We start from the raw sequence: 8,889 nt of genomic DNA, 5'->3' as shown, positions 1-8,889 counted from the left end.
TATAACTAACTAAAAACTAAATAAAATAAATTAAGAAGGGTCATAAAAACATTAAATAAAATACTAAAACTGACTGTCTAATTAAACTGTATTAAATTCACCTTAATGTTTTCTTTTTTTATTTAGCACTGGTGAAGCTAAATAAATTAAATAAACAATGTCAAATAAATAAATCTAAATATAATAACAAATAAAATAAGATGTCATAAAAATGACTTTTTAGCAATAATGAAGCTAAATAAAATGCAATACAATTTAGCACTGTATCATACTGTAAATATATTTCACATATATAAATAAATATATTTCATATATACTCAACAAGACAAAACTGACAACTAATTTTACACAATTTACAAACTGAATTTACACAAACTGCTCAGTTCAACAGTCTACATTTCAGTCATTATTTTGTCTTGTGAAATACACTTTAATATCTGTTATACAGCTTGCTTTAGGTAGTACTTAATAAAAAGATAAACTCAATATTTCTTATCTCTTATATGGATATAGATTCCACAAGGGGTTTGTAAACTTATGAGCCGTATACAACTTTCATGATGTGAAAAATCTTGCCCTCCAGAGTTCCAGAGGAGGAAATATATAATTAAATAAGGATGGTCACAGTTGACTTTCTAGTGAAGCAGTTATGAAGTACTATACAAGCACCAAGAAAATCCTGCTCAAAATACCTACACAGGGAGGCTGTGGGTGTGAAAGTGGGTGTAAGGGAGCTGGGTCTCATGTGTTCACCTGAGCTCTACTATTTAAGCTGGATAATGAACCAAGTGTGGCCTGTACCTTTCACTTTCATTAGACTGCCCTGCTAAATGGCTCATGCTCTTAAAAACCTCTGGTCGCCGCTATTTAAGTCCTTTACGGACTTTGCTCTGTCAACACAGTGTAGATTACTCATTAAAGCACCTGAATGAAAAACAGCCAGTGTTTTCTCTGTGTGCTGTGAGGTTGGTAAATACTGCTCAGAAACTAGACTCACATTTTGTAGTACAGCTACTGAGATTTTTGCAGTGACTGAGAGGAAAACCTCCACTGTGACTGCATTGATATTTAAATGCTGCGAAATGTTTAATACAAATACTTACATTCAGATGAGTTCAATCCAAAATATTTCATTTTTTGTTGTTCAGGTTTCATGCAGTGCTGCTGTGCAAATCTGCATATGATGTGACAATCAAATCAAAGTAAATGAGACCTCCTGTGATGACTGGAAAGTGCTAAAAATACACAAAATCAGGTTTATCTTCACAATGACCACTGAAAGTATTAATAAAATTTCAGGTAAGATTATCTACGAGTAAGATCTACAGTATGATGGCTTTTTGAGCTCCAAGTGGTGACACATATGTGAAGTATTCCTTGTATAAATCTCCTAAAACTGAAATATGAGGAACAAAATCACAATGTGTCTTGACGGTTTTTTATGACAGGTGCATTTTCACCGAGAGCTGGTTCATCATTCATGTGATACAAGGAGGAAACAGCTAAATCATTTATTCTCAGGGGAATGAAAACATATTTTTTATTTAATAAAATGCAAAATGCCATTTCAAAGCTCTTAAGGACTATTTAAAGCCAGTCCTTTTTTTGAATTGGTGTGTTATTATAACATAAAAATACAATTTTCTAGTAAGTATTTGTTATAATTAATAATATAAAAAACTGGTGAGAAAGAAATATTAATTAAGTAATTAATTAATGGCTTTTATTTTAATTGCGGTGATATTATTTTATAAATAATATTAACACAAAAATATTATTTTTCCAGTGTGTTAAAAATAACAAACAGTTATTAACATTCGTAAAACACTTGTTTTCTTGTCAGAAATATTTAAAGCTGTTTAATAAATAATATTAATATTAAAATATTTTTGTCTAGCGAGTAAAAAAAAAATCTTAAATAGATTTTGAGCACCAATCTTATTTCTTCTAATAAATAATATTAAAAATGTAAAACGCTTCATGTTCAGCTAAATATATTTAAAGCCGGTAAATTTCCTCAATTAATGTGGAGTGCTACCTGTCCGCACACATAAGAGAAATGGTGCTAAAAGCATTGAGACAAGTCATTCAGCAGACTGTTGAAAAATAAAGGCTGGTGGCATAGAACAGAGAGAGAAGAGACGAGTGAAATGAGGCACTGAGCGAATCACGCAGGAGTAGGTGAGGAGACTTTGAGCTAAATATAGTGAAGAGGATATCAGATAACCCCTGGGGCATGAAATTGCGATGTAATAGTCCTTTCAGTTCATATTTTAAAAGAAAGTCATCCCTTCTCACAGGGGTCAAAGGACTGCCAATCCACCCCGAATCTCTGAGGGAGACAGAAGATGAGACTGTGCAGACCATCAACAAAATGGTCCTATAAGCTCAAACTCATTTACATTTGACTGAAAGGAAAGCAGGATGGACTTCCTACATCAGCAACGTTCAAATCTACATTTTCATCTCACAGCTGTCATATTGTTAGCATAGGACTGGAAACATGTTTTTTTATATATTTAAGTAACACGCAAAGGTCTGCAAGTGAAACTAATTACCGTCCAATAAATAGAAACTTTGAAGTGACCCCTTTTGAAAATACAAGCTCTGCTTTTGGGATGTTATTTTTGCAGGCCGGGACAGAGCGGAAAGCACATCTGAAGCAGGTCACCCACTTACACCCCAGTGATGACTGCTTTACTGAATCAATGCCAGTCACTCAATTCCCATCAATCAGTTCTCTTCAAAAGATTAGCCAGTTCAACTACAAAATTAATACTCTGTAAGCAGCAATTCATTCACTTAAAGGGGTCATATGACGTTGCTAAAAAGAAACATTATTTTGTGTATTTGGTGTAATGAAATGTGTTTATTTTCCATATAATGTACATTATTGTTTCTCCTCTATGCCCCGCGTTTCAGATTTTTACAAAGCTCATCGGTCTGAAAAAGCGAGGTGTGCTCTGATTGGCCAGCTATCCAGTGCGTTGTGATTGGCCGAATGCCTCAAGCGTGTGACGGAAATGTTACGTATAAAATGTATAAAATAATACATAAAATAATTTTTTTAAGCAATATTATATATTAAAAATGATATAAAAGAGCTTTTAAGGATGTATAAGGCGTCTCTGCTGGACTCTCTTAAGGCGGGCGTACACGGTGCGATTCTGAAGGTTGGAACGTCGTGAATTATTATAGACTATATGGTTTTTGTCATCTTCATTGGTCAACTTCAGATGGATCGCCAAATCGTCTCGTTCAACCACACATACGCCACGAATTTAAACCGACAGCATCCGATTTGTTTTGACATGTTTGAAAATTATCGGGAGGACGGGAGGTGCTCGTAACGTTCTCGGATCGTCCGTAATTCTTCTCACACGGTATGAGCCGCGACCATGCGAGCATCTGTGATTTTCTCCCGAGAGAAAAAAATCGCCTGCGAGCTCGTACGACAGCAAAAATCGCACCGTGTACGCCCGCCTTTAATGATGCGTTAATTTCAAGGCCTTATTAGACACATTAATTCAGCAGGGCTGGATCCATGAGGGCTCATTTCCATCAAAAAAGCTTGATTTTACACTGCATATTAAAGTGAAACTGATGGGATAGGAAGTGATGCAAAACAAGGAATTTAAATCATTCTAAATAGAGAAGAGATTCCTGTCAGGACAGGAACATGAACACTTATGTTTGTTTTCTTTTATATGCCACTTTGATAATAACACATTTATGACATTTATTATCATGACATTTACCATTCAGTTAAAAATGTAAAGCTTTATCACACGAAAAAGCCTAAAACAAAGATATACGGAGATGATCTATAAAAAGAGCTGAAAGGAATTGGATGACTGACACGGACATAAACAATATGATATGGTTATATTGTCAATCAGTATAGTTTGTATCAGTAGTATGTATTAGCAAACTATGTTGGAATTTAAAGAAGTATCTGAAAATTTTTATGCTGGGTTTTGAGCTGAACATCAAAATGCTTATGCTTTGGATACCCTGTGTATATTTTTGATAAAATTTTATAAAATAAAATAAAATAAGTACAATAAAATAAAATAATAAAATAAATTGAAAATAAAATAAAATAGCCCTTTTTATGTTTCAATTATGTTTTTTAACTAATGCATTTCTGAAGTGTTGTCACTACTATATAATCTATAAAAAAGTCTATGCATAATAAAGGGGTTTGTTGAGGCTAATTAGATTTCTGAGAAATTGGCATATGATGTGAAATGCAAATATTATATATTATATATATTGAAATGTAAATAGAATTAATTACTTTAAAAAAATAAAATTTTCAAACTTTTCCCCAATATTTGTGTGCAATGTATTTTTATGTTTATTAGAGCATCATTTTAGCAACATTGCTCACATCAAACATCAAATTTTGTTGATTGCTATTTGAATGACACACACGAGTTAGAATGTGCCAAAACGCTCACTTACAACAATACATTCCATTACGACTGCCTAAGACAGAAGACAACAAGACAGCTCACTAGGGTTTGAAGCAGACCCAATTTTGTTAAGAACAGCATATTATTACGGAGTCCTTGAAGAGAAGTGGTCGAAGCTGAATCACAAAAACAGACCACATCTCTGAAGGGTCTTTGCCTGCTGATTGTGGAGACTGGCCTGGTGGCATGAAACATATCTCATTTAAAGTGAAATCAATAAGGGGCTTTGACAGTCCTGTCTGCATGTCTAACCTTGGCAGTCTATAAGTGTAATTAAGGGAGATTAGACACTATTACATGGCCTGCTTCAGTGAGATGAGCATAAACAAAGTTTAAAGAGCCACTCCATCTCTATTCCCAGGGTAGGCTGTATTTATCCCAAAGCCTTTATTGCAGAGAGAAGGGGAGCTTTTCAAAGTCCCGCTGATGGGAATGGCTTGCAGTCTGGGTTCACAGACTCGAGACTGAGATCTTCGAGAGCAGCCAGCACAGAGTAATGCTCAGGAAACTGCACAGCTGAGACTGCGATTTGCTTCGGGATGGAATTCCCCTTCAGTTCCTGTGGCTGTCATTCAATACATATTATGACGATTCCTTCAGCTGCAACTCTATGACAAAGCTCTTTGTAATCAGACTTAAGGCATTACATGGCTTACTCCGCTGAGGATTGTGGCACCGGTCTTGCTGTGAGCTGGCCCACTGGTTGGCAGATTGTGTCCATACGCTGAACTCACACAGATGGATATCTCCACTAGCCGTGGATGAACACAGCAAATCCGCACAGGGGGCAGATTGAAGGACATCCACAAATACAAGCTAAGGGGTCAAGGGGTCAGGCATTGTTATTCATACAGTCCGTTACTGTATAGAGCCTGTAATGTCAAATGCTCATCTCTGTTTGTGACTCATTCTGAGGTATTTCATTGTTCTGTTTCCTTTTTGAAAAGAAACGCAACTAAAAATGACATTAAAAAGAGGTCTGACAAGTTCCCAAAAATAGGTGCTTGGATAACAAGGCCTTAAATAAACACAGAGTTTACTTCATACTTCTAACTTGAACAGACATGTGATTAAACATTTGAAACCAATAAATAGTTTGAAAGGCTCAATTCTCTTTAAACAAGAAGATGTGGCAGGACAAAACAAAGGGAATATCTGTGCTGAAAAGACCAGCTCAGATTAGCATAATGTATAATGTATACCCAGGCTGGTTTATGCTGGTTAGCACTTAGCATTGGATGCCAGCATTGTCCTTCTGGTGAAGTTTTGCTAGTTAAGCTAGTTAATAAACCTGGTCAGGACACCAGCACACCATTATCCAATGCTAGGGACCATAATCCAAAACAAAACATATTCTGGTGTGGAAACAGACAACAGACAGCTCTAGTTTACAGAGGTCGACCGATAGTGGACCGATAGCTAATAGCTTCATCACTACTGAAACTATTTTGATTTTATTGTCATCTAAAATATATAACTAATAAAAAATGGAAATAAGACATTTCATTTTTGTTTAAATGCAATTTTTCAAATAGAACTGTATATCATATAAGTGCCTTCACATTAACATTATACTGTTTTCACGTTTTATTAGTATATAATATAACTATCAATATACGATAAACAACATATCTGGTTTATGCTACGACATACTATTGCATATTAGCTATTTGCTATCGATATTAGTAGGAGGCACAGAGCATTTTTTTTGGACAGACAGAAAAACTGTATATGTCTCTGCAGATAAGTTGGGTAGATGGGTAGATTTTGGTCTATTTAGAGGAAAACGGGTTTAAATTTTTAATGCATATGTCTTTTTTAGTTAGCCTAATAGACTTGGATTAAAACCTACAGTGTTGGGGCTTTAAGTGAAGATTAAGGGTCAGAATGTACTTTCATTTAGAAGTGATATGATGTTGTGTCTGAACTGTTGTAATTGAGCCCTGCCAGTAATGTTTTCTAGGCTAACATTCCAACAGGAAGTGAAATCGCACGTAGTGCAAGCTCATCTATCGGACTGATCTAGGCTGTATGAAAGTGAAACATCTTGCATTAGCAAGGACTAGAAAAACTTTTATGGTTTTATGGCTGAAATCTACATCATCATAACTAACGTTCTCACTCACTATAGCTGATGTTTCATTACTGTACTAGAATCGGAGATAGAAATAGGACAGAACGATACCTGGTAACAGCCACAATGACTAAGCTAGAAAGCTGGGTAGGGACTGTGTGAGCTTCAGAGTCTGCAGGCTGCGTTGTAGGATCTGGATTGGGTCATTAATTAAGATCAGTCATGAGGCTCACAGGGGAGAATCGGCAAGGAACTGCTTTGATTACATGTGACACAATTGCTCATCAGCTCAAGGCCACACAAATGAAAGGACTCGAAAGAGTATTGAACAGTGTGTCTCTAGAGCGGAAATCGCTAAACTCACTTCCCATCAGGCAAACAGTCATTTACTGCAAAAACTAAATCAGTGACTTTCAGTTCCTATATTAAACTCTAGCGTTATCTATGATAAGAACCGAAATAAAATGTGCAATGTTTCTAAATCATCAATTGAGACCCGAGGCGTGTTCTACTAGAAGAAAAAGAGGTGGTGACTTCTCAAAAACATTCGGACAGGAAAATAATTGAAAATACAGGAATACAAAAGTATTAATATTTCCATCTGCAAATACAGTTTGACTCTTTTGCTTCCCTTGGGTTCACTGTGTTCTCACTGAGCTCCTTAAAGCTGCAAAACACAGGCTAAAAGTCACAAGAGAGTAGGCAGTGCCTCCATGTCACTGTGACTGGCTGATTATTGATGCCCATTATTGATGGGGATGGATATGCTTTTAATCATGAAACTATGTCAAGTGCAGCTGAAACATGAACAAACTGACAGGAATAAACTCAAAGGCAAAAATTACTTTGCTTTCTCATTTTATAAGTCCCCTACATGCCACTGAATGCAAGTCGTTTCAAGCTTCATCATCCTTTGTGAAAGGTTTCATAGAGCTGTGACCACTGATGGATGACTTATCTGCAGATGTCTGCTCCACACACTGCTAAAGAATGCCAGCATCCCACACTCCAGTCCAGTACTGCTGCCTCCATCTGTTTATGGCTTTACATACCATGCATTACCACTGGGTGACTTCTGCTAGTCAGTGAATTCCCATCCAGTTTACTTGCAGTATACTAACATCCATGCATTTGGACACACCTTTTCATTCAATAATTATAATTTTCTACTCGACTACGAAATAACACAAATGGATTATGTAGAGACCACTATATTCCAGCTCAGCTGTAAGGGCAAACAAAACAAAAAAAAGGTAAAACAAAACAAAGGTGATACAAAAAAAACACAAAACAAAACAAAAAACACAAAACACAACACAACAAAACAAAACAAAACAAAAGGTGATACAAAAAACACACAAAACAAAAAACACAAAACACAACACAACAAAACAAAACAAAACAAAAGGTGATACAAAAAACACACAAAACAAAAAACACAAAACACAACACAACACAACAAAACAAACAAAACAAAACAAAGGTAAAACAAAACAAAGGTGATACAAAAAAAAAAAACACAAAACAAAACAAAACAGAGTGTTTCCCTGCCTACGGCCCGAGACTTTACATAAGCGGTTTAGAAAATGGATGTAAAAAAAGTAAAGTAAAAATTAAAATATTTTAAGTAATTCATGCACAGGCACCATTTACATCTGTCTAAAAACTCAAGTACTGTATTTGCTCAAAGCTAAAAATTCAGTCAAACGCTTTTAACCAGTAAAGTATCTATCTCAAGTATAATTTTGAACGCAAAGATATTTGTTGTGCATAAACTACTCTTTACAAATGGGAACCTGTTACAGACAAAGACACAATTCCTCTTTCATTTTCACACATTAGTGAAACATACTAAATATCTGGTGAGCGAGGAGAAGCAAAAATTATTGAAAAAAGGTCAGTCGCCTCATTTGCTACAATTAATGAAAATAATGAGTTAATCTGTGAGGTACCATAAGCTACCAGTGATTGGAACAATGAGGCTAACTAAGCAATTGTTTTGTAAATGATTGCAGTGCACACTGTGGAATTATCAAGGAAAAAGTCTAATTATAAATTCTGTCTTTTTCACAGTCAAACAGAGAGAGAAAACCAAGAGAGCGAGATGCCTGGACTTGTGCAGGTACTCAAGCCCTTCATTCATTCCAGACCCAAGCCTCCATAAATTAACTCAGTGGTAATGAAAATGTCATCTCTCCTAAAGTAGTTGATTCTCATTTACTATTCCTCAAATACATCATCTGCAGCACACATACATTTGCATTAAGACCATGCATATTAAAATATACTGCTGAAGAACACATGCATTTGCATTCGGAATGTTGACATAAACAAATT

The 8,889-nt window shown here is 35.5% G+C and overlaps 1 protein-coding gene across 6 annotated transcripts in view; it reads right to left on the bottom strand.

The window, feature by feature from the left end:
* Nucleotides 1–8,889, bottom strand: part of marchf8 (membrane-associated ring finger (C3HC4) 8) — a 107,981-nt gene that overhangs the window by 44,671 nt on the left and 54,421 nt on the right. The window lies entirely within an intron of this gene.

This window comes from Sinocyclocheilus anshuiensis, unplaced genomic scaffold, assembly GCF_001515605.1.
Source record: "Sinocyclocheilus anshuiensis isolate Anshui unplaced genomic scaffold, SAMN03320099.WGS_v1.1 scaffold1581, whole genome shotgun sequence".
Lineage (NCBI taxonomy): Eukaryota > Metazoa > Chordata > Actinopteri > Cypriniformes > Cyprinidae > Sinocyclocheilus > Sinocyclocheilus anshuiensis.
The sequence above is the reverse complement of the archived record's forward strand: the minus strand, read 5'-3'. Positions and strand labels throughout refer to the sequence as shown.